Below are 18,261 nucleotides of genomic sequence, written 5' to 3'. Positions count from 1 at the left end.
TTCTGGAATGATGAGAGTCATTTGGATCTCTTCGTTTTGCAGGCTGCAAACTTTGGAGTGCCTCTCTTAAAAGGGATCTTGGTGGGTTTAACGAGACTCAGGGAGGCTTTTCTAAGACAAAGTGGTGAAATCAACCACTGATTTACTTCTTTTTGTTTTTTTTTTCCCTTTGTGGCACAATATTAGTTTACTGTTTTAGTTCCTATTGCTGCTGTAACAAATTACCACACATTTAGTGGCTTAAAACAGCACAAATTTATTCTCTTACAAATCTGCAGTTCAGAAGAATAAAATTAGGATGTTGCTAGGGCTTTGTTTCTTCTGAAGTCTTCACTGGGGAACCAATTTCCTTGTCTTTTTCAGCTTCTAGAGGCTGTCTACACTCCTTGGACCATGATCTCCTCCTTGCATCACTCCAAACTCTTGCTTCCATTGTCACATCTCCTTCACTTCTTGACTCTCTCTACCACCTGAGGACCCTTGTGATTACATTGGGCCCAAGATAATTGGATTATCTTGAATAATCCAAGATAATCTCCCCATTTCAAGATCCTTAGTTTAATCACATCTGCTCTCCCTTTTGTCATGTAAGGTAACAAATTCACAGGTTTGGGGGATTTGGACTTCTGTGGGTCCTAATGGACAATTCTGGGAGACCATTGTTCTGTCTACCACAATATAATCTCACAAAATGAGATTATAAGTGATCATTTATAGGTTGTATGATGTATCTTGATTAGGTTGTATTAGATAGATTTAGTTGCTATGTAACAAATAACTTCAAAATTTGTGGCTTAAAACAATAGTAAACTTTTCTTATCTCGCATGGTTTCTGTGGGTCAGGGATTCAGTAGTGGCTTAGCTGGGTGCTTCCTGCTCAGGTTCTCTCATGTGGTTTCAGTCAAGATGTCATCTGGGCTGAAGTCTTCTGAAGGTTCCACTGGGCTGCAGAATCTGCTTCCAAGATGACTCACTCACATGGATGGCAAGTTGGTGCTGGCTATTGGAGAGAGGCTTCAGTTCTTCATCAAATGAGCCTCTACATAGTCTTCTTGAATGTTCTCATGACATGGCAGCTGACTTTCGATGGAGACAGTAATCCAAGAAAAAGCAAGGTGAAAACCACAACATTTTAGGAACTACCCTTGGAAATCGCACACTGTAAGTTCCACAGTATCCCATTGGCCACCCAAGGCAGTCATGAATTCAGCATATGGGAAACTGCACAAAGGCTGGAATACCAGAAGGGAAGAATCTTTGGGGGCCATCTTGGAGCTTGGCTACCTCATAGATCTATACAAGTGAGTGTTCTTTTGGTGTGATTGAATGTTAACCACCCTGAGATTGAAGAAGCTATTGCTGTTGAAATGATCTTTATAAAATCAGCTATATAGTCTCCTAAGATGAATCAACAAAAGGAAATTATGAACACTTTCTCAGATATAAATAAGAGGTTGATCACATAGCAGAATCACTGGTGGAGCTCCAATATTCTGACTTGAAATTCGATAATCTTGTCTCTAATCCAAGCCATATTAGAAAAGAATATTTACTGCATGGTCCACTACAAGTTATTTCACTTTATTGCATCAGATAATGCTAGGAATTGATTCCTGATTGTAGTCTAATAATCTAGTAAGTTAACCCCTAAGAACAGTTTCTCTCTGCTGCTTAAACCAACTGAAAAAGAAGAAATGTGTTCAGAATTATAAGAGAGATGCACATCTGGCTGTCGATAGTCTTTGTTCTTTAACACAGTCTTCTGACATTTCCCAGCTTAGAGGGTTCACCTTTCAGAACTCTCTCTGGTTGCTTTCAGGATCCACCACATCCCACTTAGTATGTTACTGAGTATTGACAAATTGCACACTTCATTTTTATATTTAGTGTTTTCTGACACTATAGTTCTCCTACGTTCTGCTTCTAACAGCAGCCAAAAGTGCTTTAAATTACCTCATCATCTCTTTGCTTATCCTCCCCTTCCAAAAGATAGAGAGAAGGAGGAGGGGGGAGGGCAAGGGGAGGAGGAAGAGAGAGAGAAAGACAGAGAGAGAGAACCTCTGTCTCATCACATGGAAACTAATTTTGTCATCAATAGGTGTGAGATCTTCAAAGTTGTCAGCAGTTTGAAGGTTGGTTGAGACTGCCAGAGATGCAGCAGTAACACTTCCTTATGGCACCGAAGGAAGTGTCAAGATAGAGCAGACACTTTAGCAGCCAGAAAAGCAGATTTAGCAACAGCCATTCTCTCCTGGCCTATTTCTGGAGATCAGGATTGTTCTGTCATTAAGAACAAGTTTGAAACCAGATTCTCCACTGAGGATAATCTCTTTTCTGTGAGTCTCTTTTAGGGTGGCTGTCTTCCCTCCTGCACTTGTAGTACACCAAATACTAGAGGTGAGGCAGGAATTCTCCTTGCTCCTGTTGTCCCTTCCAGACCATTCTCTTTCCTTTCTAAGCTCATAGATTACACCCAAATGCAGCCCATCTACCAACCCATCTGCCAATCAACATCCCCTTATTCCTTGAAGATGTTAGATTGTGGCTTACTGTCACTCTTTCCAACACTACTCCTGTCGTAACAGTGGGTGATTTCAATATTCACTTCGGTTATTTTTCCAAACCCTTAAAATCTCAGTTTCTTTAACTGCTCTCCCCCAAACACTTTTTTCCTCCAAACCACTTCAGACACTCATTCCCACTGACAGTACCAATACTGAAATCTCTCCATAATCCTGAATCCAAGCATCCTAGTCTCTGAACAGCATCCCTTGTCACTCCCATTATTGTTCTGACTGCTGTTTCAACTCCCTTTCAGAGATAACATCCATTGATTTTACCAGCTTTTTATTCTTATGTCCTCCTTTTTCCCCTTAAATTCCATCATTAATCACTATAATCACTTCCTTGAATACACCTTCACCTGTTTTGTATTTATTTTGCAAGATCCCAATCATGGTTAGATCTAAATCTCTGCCTACCTTGTGTGTGTATCTGCTTGGGTGAAGATGTCTGGAGGAAAACAAGCAATCATGATGACTGGTCTCACTGAAGTTCACAATCAATTACTTTAATTGGGCTCTTAATGCTGCTCCACAGTAATACTGTATCTTCTGCTCCATTCATTTTCCCATTCTCCCAAATGACTACTTCATACCTCCTCTTCTCTCTTCACACTTCTCATCTCCAACACCTTCCTCATCTTCATGACGAAGCAATCAGAAGAGAATTTCCCAAGTTCTTGTCATTTTTATTTACTGTTGTATATAGAAATACTCTTGCATCTCCTTGTGTTGCAGCAGAAGAATTGCCTGTTCTCTGAGGTAAGGCCAATCTTTTGGCTAGATCCCATCACTTTTTGCCCATTCAATGATATGGCTTCAACCAATTCTCTCCTTTTATGTCCAAGTAGATAGGAATTTTCTCTCTATTAAATTTTCTTCATTTGTATATGAAAGCTCTATCATTTCTTCCATCTTAAAAAATCCTCTCTTGACCCAACTTCCCACTTTAGATTCTATCCTATTTCTTTTCTTCTCTTAGAACAGCCCTACTAAGAATAGTTGTCTCTACACACTGTTTTACTCTGTTTTCTCTTGAATTCATGACATTCAGGCTTTCACCCCCACCATTCCACCACTACCAGTCTTTTCCAGGTCATCAGTTGACTTGCATTTTCTAAATCATAGGTCAATTCACAGTTATCATCTTACTTGACCTACAAGCAGAGGTGGACGACAAATTTGATTATTCTTTCCTCCCTGAAGCACTTTCATTTGGCTTCCAGAGCATCATACACTTGGTTTTCCTGCCACCTTGTTGGCCACCCCTCAGTTTCCTTTGATGATTCTTTCTTCCTCATCTCCCTGACCAGTGAGTGTTGGGGTGCCTCAGGGATAAGTCTTACTGCATTAGTGATCTCACTTTGCAAAAATATAGTATTGAATTTATTTCAGGTATAAATTATGCATATACAGTCATGCGTCGCTTAATGACAGGGATATGTTCTGAGAAATGCATCATTAGCTGATTTCATCATTGTGCAACCTTCATAGAGTGTACTTGTAAAGTTAGATGGTATAGTCTACTACGCACCTAGGCTATATGGTGCTAATCTTATGAGACCACCATCATATGTGCCATCTTTTGTTGACAGAAATGTCATTATGCAGTGCATGACTGTACAATTTTAAAGTTTATATCCTAGTTCCAACTTCTCCCTTGAATAACAGACTCATATATCCGACTGTCTACTGGATATCTCTGAAATGGATCATAGGCATCTGGAACTACTATCTGTGATCAAAACTGAGCTTATGCCATTTCCCCTGAAAACCGATTTCTCTCTCAACCTTCCTCATTTCAGTTAATGGCAGTGCTCTTGCTGGGTTGTATAAGGATTAAATATAATTAAGGATTAAATATTCACCTGTAGAGGTCATTTTTGCATGGTTGTGGAACTTCTTGGGAGAAAATTTATCCTGAGGGAAGGAATAAGCAGATATGCTTCATCCAGTAACCAGGGCCTCCTTCACAGAGAGCAGAGAGGTTTCTGAGTACGAAGTACGGGTATGCCAAATTCATTGCCATATCCAATTCATGTCTTACTACTATGAAGTATGTGAAATTATATTGGCATTGAGGAATAGGACAGAGTGAGCCAGAAGTAAAAAGTTAAAAACTGTTATTTCTCTTCACCTAGAACTTTTTAAGATGTTGGAACACAAGCAAAAGTTCTCTGGGGTCCATCTGAAAAAGCACAAGTCTAACAGGTCTGGAGAGTCCTTCTATTTTTGCATAGAACACAGCCAGCTTCAGTGATTTGGCTAAAGTGACACCACACACTTGGCATGAGTCAGAGGGCAAACCCCCAGAGAAGAGGTAGCCAAGTCAGGTGGATGAGATAGTTTCTGGTGGCTGTGACACTCCTTAGCAGAGGTTGCTGTAGTACCTGGAAAGCACGTGGTGCCAGAGGGAGTGGTGATACTCAACTGATGCCTGGTGATACCAGAGCCCTAGCAGCATGGTACTGAGAAGGTGTTGTAGTACCTGGCAGCAGTGGCAGTATCTGTTTTGATGTTGTAGCCAGACTATCCTGGCAAAAGAGGGAAGCAGAAAGAGAGAGGAAAAAAAAAAAAAAGACAGATCTGATATAGTGTGATAGAGTAGCTAACTGTTATCACATGTGAAATGCACCCTGGAGATTTCCAGAGAACCTTGGGAGTTGGATAGCAAGGAACTGGGGATCTGGACATGGGGTGAGAGACAGGGAACTGTGTGTGTCATGCCTAATGCTGTACCAGACACAAGATAGATGTCCATATAGAGTAGCCAGATAAAATACAAGATGCACAATTAACTTTGAATTTCAGATAAACAATGAATAATTTTTCCGTATAAGTATGTCCCAAATATTGCATAGGACATTCTTATATTAAAAATTATTCATTGTTTGTCTGAAATTCAAAGCTAGTTGGGCATCTGTGTTTAAGTTTGCTAAATCTGGCAACCTTATTCCCATAAAACTCCATTTGTTTTTATGATGCATTACAGCTTGAATAATTGCCCCTTACTCTTTGGAAGCCATTTTCTGTGTAGCAAGCTTCCTAGCAGCCATCTTGTAGTTGGGTTTAAAATTATTTACTTAAAAAACAGTGCCACCTAGCTGGGACTTTCCGTTTAACTATTTCATACCCCTTACATGTAAGGTTCCCATCCAAGCACTCACATTCTGCCCTGTGTTGCTATACAACAATTTACAAGGTTCCATATATTTCATTACCAATTGGGAAGAACCCCTTGTGTCTAATGGGCATTTTTTCTTGACACATTTTTCCCTCTAATCAGACAGCCAGCATCTCTTAAATATGTTAAGATGTACTCAGGCTGAGAGCTTAGTTTTGAAGGAATGAGACAATTTACTAAGTTTTGAGCTGGAGGAAGTCATTAGATGAAAAAAAGAATTTTGGCAGGAGAGGAACTGTGGTGAGGAAGAAACTGAAAGAGGGACATGTGGAAGGAAACTTGAAACTTAATTTAGTCTCCTTCATAACTTTGTCTGAGTTCCTCCCTGGCTGTGGCTCAGGATATACTGGCTTTGATTCGCTCTGGCTCTAGAATTAAATTTTTCCCTCCCAGAGCAGATGTAATGTCATTGGAGTAAATCACGCTTCTCACAGATTCTTGCTTCTCTGGTGGTGGGGAAGATGGATCCCCTGATTCCTAGCCACGAGTAGATTCCTCCTTCCCTATCCACTCTGGCTTGCTGAATTAAACCTGATTCTGAAGCTGCATCCAGGCTCAGTGAGAACAGATTCTGTGATGGATCAGCAATGTCTGCCATGAGAAATGAGAGATAAAGTTTGGCAAAATGGACCAAGAGTGATTTATCATGATGCTACCTTTAGGGATGTCTTGACCTATGTGTTCAGGGCAAGAATAGCAAGAGCCGGGCAAGTTCCCAGGCCAATGTCCCAGGACACTTGGCAGATCTTCGAGTAAGTTTATCACATGGAGAGAAGCAAGTGGGACTGAGAGTTGGCAGCCCAGGGCTGGGAGGGGCTGTGTTCAAATTTATCTCTCTCTACAGCTATGAGAAGAACCCAAGTCTATGCATGGACGAACAAGTTCTTAGGGCTTGCAAAGGGTTGGTTAGCTCATCCATTGTTTTCAGTGTAGGCAGATGAGAATCACACAAATAGAGTCCTATTTAGACTATGCTAGAGATGGAAGCCTCAAGGGGACATCTTCCCTCAATTTGTCCATCAGCATTCATGGTGGCATTGCTAATCAGTCACTGGATTTTCCCATTAGAAGCTTGGATGCAGCTTCACAATTAGTCTTAACTGAGCAACCCAGGCAGCAATTTCTAATACTGATTGGAAACTAATTTGACATTTCTGGTCTGAGATCAGACTCTGAGATAGCACAATTTCACAGCAGGTTCAAAAGAGTGAGGGTAAAAACCCAACTCTAGGACTAAAACAAAGATTGGGGAAGACTAAAGTTCAAGAACAAGGATACAAGAAATTAGAGCACCAGCCATCTCCTGAGCTTCTTGACTCCACTCTCAGCATGTTTCTGAGACCCTCAAAGATGGAACGCTTTGAACAAAGTTCCTAAAAATCAAGACATTTTTGGTTCTTGGTTAAAGGGGACTTTATGTTATGTGGTATTTGAGTCCCCCAATTTTGGATTAGTTGATCATTTACTATTAAAAAGGTCTTCCCCCATCCAGGAGATGGTATTAGTTGAGGGCCAAAAAAAAAAAGAAAAAAAGTTTGAAACTGTGCATTGTTTGAATGGTTTTCAAAATTTCTGCCATACAAATTGAGTTTTTTCTTAGACTATTTCACTTCCTGGCTGTTGTGTATATCTGGCTTACCTTACAGAGTTTATTTAATATCCCCTTTCTGTCTCAGTCCTCAGCAATATTTTAAAGCAGATATTGATTAATATGATGTAAATGCCAAGGCCTTTTATCTTATCCTTTCCACCCTCCAATCACCCCCTCCATGTCCCTGTACACCTTTCTGACTAGTTTTCATAAATGGTGACTATACTGACTCTGTAGAATGTGCTTCTGATACTAATAAGCAGACTTGATTGCTTAAAATGGGCACCACATTGACTGCTTCAGAATGGGCCCCCTTTTTGTTCTACTTTGTCAGACTCTGTCTGCTCCTATCCTAGGGTTTTGCTTAGTGGCTAAGAGCAGAGAATGTAACTTAAGTTTGAATTTTAGCTTTGTACTTTATTGTCTGTGTCACCTAGAGTGAGTTATTAAATGTAAGTGCTTTCCTTATATGTAAAATGGAGAATAATAATAATATTATTAATAAAGGTGATTTTTAGGGATCATATGAGTTTATACATGCAAAATGCTGGCACATAGTGGGTGATCAATAAATGTTAGCCATCGTGTTGTGATTGTCTTCTCCACCCCCTCCTCAAAGATAACATAATCTTTTTAATGCCCCTGCCTGCATTCTTTGCTCCATTCCATTCCCCAGAACCATCCAGATCTAGACAAGAGATATTTAAGTAGATTCAACTTGGACTTTTAGGTAGAGATCCATTCCTTTCTCCCTCTCTTGTTCCCTCCCACCTCCATTCCTTCCTTTCCTCCTTTCCCACCACCTCTTTCTTCTCCCCTTTCCCCCTCCTCCCCTCCCTTTGGTTCCTCTCTCTCCTTTCCTCTTTCTTTTCTTCCTTTTAAAAACTTTTATTAAGGGCCGATTATGAACCGTATACTGTCATAGGCATTGAGGATGAAATGATAATAAAAAGTTGTCTTCTCTTATGACAATCCAATGAATTAATACTTCTGAAGTGCTTTAGAATAGCCTGACACGTAAGTGCTCTATAAGTGTTTGTTAAATAAACCTGTTTCTGCTTCATTCCCAATGTCTGATCTTAATCTTATATTTCCACTTGTAATCAGATACTTATCTTAATATTCATATTTTCATGCCTGCTGTGATAACAAGCCTATTAAATAATCTGATCATCTCAGGGCAGAGGTTTGCCTTGCATTTTTCTTTGGGGGAGGGGCAAGGGGAAGAAGGATGTCAGAAACGGAGCCCCGATACTCCACCTAGCTCACTGGTTTCTGAACCATTGCCCTGCTGGTCGATTCACTCGGTGGCAACTGCCTGATGGATCTGCACTAGCAACTACTATTGGATCCTGTTCTATGCCTCTTCAATCTGTGTTGCTCCACACTTGGCTCTTCTGAAACAGATTAACATACTCGATTACCTCTTGTTTTGTATTTCTCTGCTTTTTTGGTGTATTATATTCTTTTTTTTTTTAATAAGGAAGATTTGCCCTGAGCTAACATCTATTACCAATTCTCCTCTTTTTGCTTGAGGAAGACTGTCACTGAGCTAACGTCTGTGCCCATCTTCCTTTATTTTATGTGGGATACTGCCACAGCATGGCTTGAGGAGCGGTGCTAGGTCTGCGCCTGGGATCTGAACCTGTGAACCCCGGGCCTCCAAGGGGAAGCCCGCAAACTTAACCACTATGCCCGCAGGCCAGCCCCTGGGGTATTGTATTCTTACCGACCAGATTGTTCCATCTTGGACCAGCCGCAGCCACCATGCCTACTGCCCCAACCCCCATACCTCAGTCAGATCTATCTCATTGCAGCCACTCTGTAAACCCTGCTGCTTTAAAGAAGTGTGAGCCTTATTTTCCTTCAATATTCCTGTTTTTCCCTCAAATATCTCTAGTTCTTAATTGATATGTAAACTAATATTCATAGCAAGGCTGCCAAGTAGATGTTAGGCATATTTATGAAGAATTAGTAACAGGCAATAGATGAAGTCAAAGTCTGGAGAGTAAAGCATGTGGATGTTAAGTTTATCTTCTGTCTGTAACTTTCATGTAGTTCAGCAAAGAAGATGCACTGACTAGTTTCTGAGAATACGTTTTTTATATATAAGCATTCTTTTTACTAAACTTTATCTCAGAATATTTAGTTTTACAGAAAAGTTGTGAAGACGGTACAAGAGGGTTCCCATCTACTCCCAGCCAGTTTCCCCTATTATTAACATCTTACATTAATGTGGCACATTTTTCACAGTTAATGAACCAATAGTGATGTATTATTAACTAAAATCCTTACTTTATTCTGATTTTATTAGTTTCTATCTAATGTCCTTGCTCTGTTCCAGATCCCCTGCAGGATACCATATTGCATTACTTGTCGTATCTCCTTAGACTCCTCCTGGCCATGACCATTTTCCAGCCTTGGCTTGTTTTTGATGATCTTGACAGTTTTGAGGAGTTCTGATCAGGTATTTTGTAGAATGTCTCTCAGTGGAGATTTGTTTGATATTTTTCTCATTAGACTAGCTTTATGGGTTTTGGGAAGACCGCAGAGGTACAGTGTCATTCTTATTACATTGTATCAAGGGTGCATACTATAAACATGAGTTATGGCCATTGATATTAATTTCAATCACCTGACTGAGGTAGTAATCGTCAAGTTTCGTCACTGTAAAGCCACTCTTTTCCTCTCTTTCCATACTGTTCTGTTTGGGTGAAAATCACCAAGCTTAGTCCCCTCTTATAAGGAGTGGGGAGTTATGCTCCATCTCCCTGAGGGTGAAGTATCTACCTAAATTGTTTACACTTATGCTGCACAGATTTGTCTATTCTCCTCCACTTATTTATTCAATCATTTATTTAGATCAGTATGGGATCATTGGTATTTATTTTATACTTCGGGTTATAATCTGATACTACTTTATTTATTTTGTTGCTCAAATTATTCCAGCTTTGGCCATTGGGAGGTCTTTTTAGTCAGTCCCTGTGTTCTTTCAACATAGCCCCATCATTGTGTGTGTGTGTGTTATCACATCCTTTCTTTCTGGCACTGTAAGATGTCCTAAACTCATCTTGCATATTTCCTGCCGTAGTCCTTGATTCAACCAGTTCTTCAAGGAGCCCTGGTTCCTCTTGTTGGAAAACAGTATTACATAATAATTCACAATGGTAAAATTCAAGACATAGGACGAAGGCAGACGATTTAGGAAGCTAGATTATTTTATCTGAAAAATATCAGTAAAGTGGCATTATTTTGTTATGATTTTCATTATTATTCCCCTGGAAAACATGGCAAATTAAAAGTGTCAAAAGCAACTACTCATAAGCTTGAATAATTGTTTCTACCTTCATTTTCTTTTTGTAATCAACTTTAAGAGAGTTTTCAAATATATGTGATGATAATATTTACATGGCACATTTTAGCTTCTCAAAGCACTGTCACGTTATGTCTCCCATTTTACGCTCAGAACCATCCCATGAGGTAAGATAAATATTATTTACCTCTATTTTACAGATAGATTAATTGATGAATAGAATTTAAGTGGCTAGCTCAAAGTCATCCTTTTACAGGGGAAATAGGACTAAAAGTTGAGTTTCTTTACTGTCAAGTTTCATTCTTCCCACTGCTTACCCCAGGGTTTCTCAGCCTGGGTTCTGATGACATTTTGGGCCAAATAATTGTTGTGGGAGCCATCTTGTAGCTGTCCTGTACATTGCAGGATGTTTAGCTGCATTCCTGGCCTCCACCCACTGGATGCCAGCAGCACACTCCCATTCCCCAAGTGGTGACAATGTCTAGACATTGCCAAATGTCCCCTGGGGGACAAAAGTGACTCCCTGCTAGAGAACTTCTGGCCTTAGTCTATAGTCTGCTTTTAAGCAATGAAGGTACAGTTTCCCCCCAAATTCTGCAATTAAGATATCAAATGTCAAAGATTTAAAATCTACATTTTATTGTAATGTATTAGAAATAAGTTCTGGCTGATTATGACATTCACTAAATTTCAGGATTTATTTGAGATATAGGACATTATCTGCAATAGTAATTTAATGCAGAAATCACAAAAAATGCTATTTTGAGGATTATAAATTAGGTTAGGATAAAGTTCAATCAGATTAGAGCACGTAGATATTGGGATTTCAGTCAAGATCAAATCCATTGTGTGGGGAGGCATTGTTCTCTGTGGCCCTTTTAATTATAATTTTGAATCCATTATATAAACACAGTGTGGAAGTACTTAAACATTTGATAACGATAACGAAATGACTGAAATATACTTTTTAATTACTACAAATTTACACATTCTGCATCTTACTTTTCCATGTTCTTTTTAATCTTATGCATTTACATATATGATTTTTACATCCCAGTAATTATAGAGTATAATTTACATTCTTTTTAAACAAAGTTATGAACATTTTTCCGGTTGCTACATAATGTGCATAATTATCATTTTAATGGCTACATAATATTCTATATAATTGGTAAGCCCTTATCCATTTAACCATCCCCCTATTGCTATATATTCAGGTCATTTTTTATATCCCAAATAAAGCTGCAACAATCATCTTTGTGATTATTAAATTATATTACTTTTGGAGACAGATTCATAGGAATGAAATTACTGAGTCAGGGTTATGAGCATTTTAGTAGATCATGAAATGTATTGCCAAATTGCTTTCCAGAGGGATTTACACTGCCAGCAGAAATATATGCTTGTATCAGTTATGTTACGTCCTTGCCAGAATTGGGCATTTTAATCTTTTTTCTATGTTTTATAATTTAATAGTCACAAAATTCACTTTGAGTCTTCTGTTGTTGATGCTAATGATCTAGGGTGTTGGGGGAAACAAAAGAAATATTTATTGGGTGCCTACACTTGCTATGCACCATGCTAGGAAATTTATACTCGTTGCCTGCATATCGGCCCTACCTCCACCTCCCCACTCTGGTGTCTCTCAATATCCTTGCCCTGCTTCACTTTTCTCATAACACTTATAAGATTTTGAAATTATATTACACATTGTTGTTGTTGTTGTTGTTAATGTCCTAGAGCCAATTCCGACTCCTAGCAACCATGTGTACAGCAGACTGGAAACCTGCCTGGTCTTTTTGTGCCATTCTCTCACCTTCCTGTACTATATCAGCTCGCTGCTATTCATAAGGTTTTCATGGCCAATATTTTCAAGAATGGGTGGCCAGGTCTTTTTTCCTAGTCTGTCTTAGTCTGAAAGACTCCGCTGAAACCTGTCCACCATGGATGTTCTTGCTGGTATTTGAAATACCAGTGGCATAGCTTTTAGCATCATAGCAACACACAGCCACCACAGGATGACAACTGACAGATAAGCCGTGTGGTTCCCTGACTGGGAAACGAACCCTTGTCGTGGCAGTAAGAGAGCAGAATCTTAACCACTAGACCACCAGGGCTGACACTACACATTTATGTTCTTCTTTATTTTACTAACTTGCCCAATAAAATGAAAACTTGCTAAAGGCTTTGTCTTGTGTGCTGCTCTCTAAGCTAGGACTTAGCACACAGTAGAGCCTGGATAAACATTGTTGAATGAAAATATGAAGGATTTAATTAATTAATCTCAATATATGAGTATATCAATTCTGATGGATGTCCACTGGGACTGTTCACAGATATTTGATGCTCTCTCTTCCTTTCTGGGTACCTCCCACTCCATCGCATTCAAGCGTGGTTGATTTGCTTTGGTCAATGAAAACTGAGCAGAAGCGATGTGTGTCTATTTGGGGTAGACTATTTAAGAGCCAGGCACACTCACCACTGGTCTCTTTCCCCTCTGCCAGAGTTAATGCCTATGTTTCAAATAGCATCTCCTCTGCCAGCCTGCATCTAAATTTAGGATGGCTGTCAAATAGATCAGAGACTCCAAATGCCCCTTGGTGCATACGTTATGTGAACCAGAAATGAACAATAATTACTGTGGGCTGATTTTGAAGGTTGACTGTTACTGATGTAAAATCTACTGTAACCTGACTGATAACAGGATTAGTTAGTTTGAATAGCGTGGGCTAAATCAAAGAGCTGCCAGTGGAGAAGCCAAGATTCAAACCTGGTTCTGTCTGTGGCTTTTCCACTATTCCAGAGTACCAGAGGCAGTAAATAGGTGTATTAGTTTGTTTGGGCTGTGTACTACAAATGAGGTGGTATAAATAAGACAAGTTTCTTGTTTCACAGTTCTAAGGGACTAGAGATCTGAAATCAAGGTGTCAGCAGTGTTGGTTCCTCCTGAAGGCAGTGAGGGAGAATTTGTTCCATGCCTCTCACCCAGCTTCTGTTAGTTTGCTGGCAATTTTTGGAGTTCCCTGGCATGTAAAAATATCACTCGATCTCTGTCTTCCTTTTCACACAGTGTTCTCCCTGTGTGTGTTTGTGTGTGTCCGAATTTCCCCTTTCTATAAGGACACCAATCATATTGGATTCTCTACTCCAGTATCACCTTATTTTAACTAATTATGTATTCAGCTACTCTATTTCCAAATAAGGTCACATTCTGAGATACTTGGAGTTAGGACTTCAACATGTTAATTTTAGGAGAACACAATACAATCCATAACAATAGGAATAGAAGTGCTTGCTTAGTCTATTACCCCAAATGAAATTTTATGTATATAGACATATACATGTATAAATTTGCATATATACATATACATATATAAATCTGTATATATACATAAATTTAAAAATAAATACCAAGAGTTTATCTCAGGGTATGAATAGTGTATAACAGCTCTGTAACTACATCTACATTAACCCGGGTAGAAGAGAACTTAGGTTACTATTGTTTCTGTTATTATAATGTTCCTGGAAATCTATTGAATTAGAAAGAGCTAATAATAATGAAAAAAATGAGGGTTGAAAAATAGCAATGTTATCTTTTAAAAATATATATTGTTAAAGTGAACAGTGTTAGAGTCTCAATTGATGGTGGCCCAGCTGGTATGTCCATATGTCTTTAGCGTTTCAAGATTAGGACCAAGTATTCAGAATAAATATAAAGGCATCTGAAATGGTATGGATATGATCCCAGATGCTGTCACCATATGTCTTAAGAATTTCACATTTAAAAAATTCCAGGTCTCTATCATTTGGCTCATCTGGTATAATATACAAGTTGATGTCCCTTAACACAAAGCACTGAATCACAAAAAAAGCAAGCTAGCTAAGAGAGCCTGAAATTTTCATAGCATTGAATTTCATTGCAATTTAGGATCTCAAAGGTTTAAATTTCATTTATGGTAAAACTGGGTTAACATTGAACCATATGCTAAAAGCATTCTCTAAGAGAGCAAACATAATTATTTGATATCTGTTTGAGTTATTCCGGATTATGCCTTAAGATAACATCCAGAAATCTCATGTTTTGACTCACTACTAAAAGTGAGAAAAAAAAATACCCTACTTCAAGATATATTTACTCACAACAAATGTACAATCATGGCCCCTTTCGTGATGATTAGATGACTTTAATTTGAGCCATGGAGGGCCGTCTGAAATCAGTAGCACAGCCAGTAAGTCAGAGTAACAGCAGTGAAAACTCTACCACAAAGCCCACAAGTTTTGTTTCATTAGAGAGGAGTTGAGTCCACTTCAGGCTAATTGACTTCATTTTACATACAATAACACCATGGTTATCCGTGTTCCATTGGCATCCTTTAGTTCTTCTGTAGGACAGAATGAGAGGACATGAAATTTTAGGGCAGTACATGGCTGTTATGGACTGAATTGTATTTCCCTAAAATGCAGATGTTGAAGCCCTAACCTGCGATGTGACTGTTTTGGAGAGAAGGCCTTTTGGGAGATAAGGTTAAATGAGATCATAAGAGTGGACCCTACTCCAATAGAACTGGTGTCTTTGTGAGAAGAGGCAGACACCAGAGCTCTCTCTTTCCCTGCATGTGCCCGAAGGAGAGTTCATGTGAAGACTTGGGTGTGCAACCCAAGGAGAGAGGCTGCACTAGACACTGGTCCTTCTGGCACCTTGATCTTGAACTTCCAGGCTCCAGAACTGTGAGGAAATAAATTTCTATGGTTTAAGCCCCCCAACCTGAGTATTCTGTTATGGTAAACTGAGGTGACAACACAATGCAGACTGGAAGCAGGCGAGAAGATTTCAAGACAGGAAATAGAATTAACAGCAGAGGGCAGAGAAAGCCATAAGAAGGTAAATAGTGAAAAACAAATCAGTCATAGCTTCTACAATTCTTTACATCAAGGGAACAAACTCCCCTATACAGTTTTTCATAACTCCCAAGACCTTTACTTTATTAGAGCACCAAAAAATGATTCATGTTCAAAAGACTGAGTGGGTTAAATTAGGTATATTTATGTACTAAGCCAGAATGTGTGCAATATAATTTAGAAAGATTACCTAAACTATCAAACACAAGTTGCTTGGGATTATTACTTTTCCCGATCTCCCTTCTACTCCTTCTAACGAGTAGTCTGAATAGCTGAGATAGCCCTCTGATACAATTATGTGTCTATCTGTTGATAAGACCAGTATTTTTTAATTTGGCCATAGAAAAAAATCAAGTGACTGAGGAATCACAATAAAGAGATCTAATAATGAAAAATTATGAGATTCTAAAGTTCTTATGTTATGTATCAATATGAAGTATAGATAACATTTCTTTTAAAAAAACTTTTATATATTATATATATTAGGAATTTTATATATATGTAAGTATGTCTACTCTTTCTATGTGTTTATATATATGTCTCTAGACAGGTCTCTATACAGCTCTCTCTCTATACATAGACAAACCTATAAATATACATATGCATATACATATACATATGCATATACATATAGACAGACAGTCTTTATACAGTAGTCTGGGACCACAAAAATAACCACGCAAACTCAATCCATGCAGAGATCTTAACAAGCAATGGGAAAAATTTAGATTAGTCTGTTACCTTTAAATTTTTCTGTCAAAACATTAGAAACTCTCTTACTGCCAATTTTACATGTATAGGGAAATTTAAAAAATAGCAAAACTAATATTTACTCAGTACACTATAATTTAAAACATTAGAAACATTGAGAATTAATATTTTATTTCTTCGTAAAGAATTTATCAACAGCAGCTTGAACGTGCTTGCTGCCTTTTTCCTGTCATATAACTTGTGACATGGAGTTGAGTGATTTTTATTTTTTTAAAGGTTGGCACCTAAGCTAACATCTGTTGCCAATCTTCCCTTTTTTTTTCTTTTTCTTCCCGAAGACCCCCGGTACATAGTTGTATATTCTAGTTGCAGGTCTTTCTAACTGTGCTATGTGGGATGCAGCCTCAGCATGGCTTGACGAGCGGTGCTAGGTCCACGCCAAGGATCCAAACCCACGAACCCCTGGGCCACGAGGGTGGAGCACACAAACTTAACCATTCAACCATGGTCCCAAGTGAGTATTTTCTTCTATGCCTTGGCTAATTGTCATCTTCGTTTCTAAGTTTGGATCAGCTTATTTTACTTTGGCACTTTCAAAGTTGTGAAATATCTCCAAGAGTTCCTTTAATGTGAAGTTTTTTGTCTGAATCACTTCTTCTGGGACATCGTCATCTTTTCCATCACAACCTCTTTACTCATTTTCGTCCATCAGCTCACCTTCACTAAATTATTCTGGTTGCGTTTCTCAAGTCTCTCAGATGGTGAAGACAGTGTCAACATTCTCCTGGTCAGCTAAGTTTTCTATAACTCCACTTATGTTTGATTTGAATTTCATTTTCAGTATTATCACCTTTTCTTCTTTGCTGCACTTCCATCTTCATTGGTAAGTTTCCTCTTTCAATTATACATTTTTATAAAATGTCACAGGGGTTCATCACTGGGAGATGAGGAGTCAACACAATTGCATGCTTTGCCGTCTGTGCATGAACAGATTAACAAATGTGCGGTGACCACTGGGAGACCCTAAAAAAGTGACATGATTGGTCACTAATTATAATGCACATGTGCGTGTTATTCACATAGTGATTTGTGAACTGAAGAGCCAGCAGCTACATTTGTATTTTATGCAATAACTCACAGTTATTATACCACGGTAACTAAAATTGATCCCTGTTGTTGTGGGAGTGGTGTTATTTAACTAAACCAAGTATCTTAGTCAGTTTGGGCTGCTATAATAGAATAGCATAGAGTAGGTGGCTTAGACACCAAATATTTATTTCTCACAGGTCCAGAGGCTGCAAAGTCCAAGATCAAACCGCTGGTAGTATGGTGTCTGATGAGAACTGTCTTCCTGGTTTGCAGACACCCATCTTCTCTTGTATCCTCACATGGTGGAGCGCAGAGAGAGAGGAAGCAAGAGCTCTTGTGTCTCTTCTTATAAGGGCACTAACATCATGAGGACTCCACCCTTGTAATCTAGTTACCTCCAAAGTCCCCACCCCCAAATACCATCACATTGGGGTTCAGGCTTCAACATATGAATTTTTGGGAGACACAAATATTCGGTCCATAGCACCTTGGTAACTGGAATTTGTGAAAATCAGAATTGCACAAACACACACACACACACACACACGATGTATCATAACCTGGTCTTATAACTTAGTTATTCTTTTTTTTTCAGGTTTTATTCTCTTGCTTCAATTTCTTTCCTATTCTTTCTGCTCAGGTGTTTTTTCTATTTCTCTCCCTCTCTCTCTCTTAACTTATAAATTTATGTCCTCTTCCTTTATTTTTTCCTATTGGAGAAGACCTAGGAAGTCTTTCTGGAAAAGCCTAGAAAACTTCAGCAAGCTCCCCATTGCTCTCAGTTAAGTACTGGATAGATAATTCTGTAGCCAATTTATCACACAGGCATTTTGGGGGCATAGTTGGTGATTGGTGGGGTGGCCATCCTTGCTCAGCTACAATGAGCTTGCTTTCTATTTGTGGGTTTCTCATA

The sequence above is a fragment of the Equus przewalskii genome, chromosome 24, assembly GCF_037783145.1.
Source record: "Equus przewalskii isolate Varuska chromosome 24, EquPr2, whole genome shotgun sequence".
NCBI classification, from domain to species: domain Eukaryota; kingdom Metazoa; phylum Chordata; class Mammalia; order Perissodactyla; family Equidae; genus Equus; species Equus przewalskii.
Note: the sequence above shows the minus strand (reverse complement) of the source record.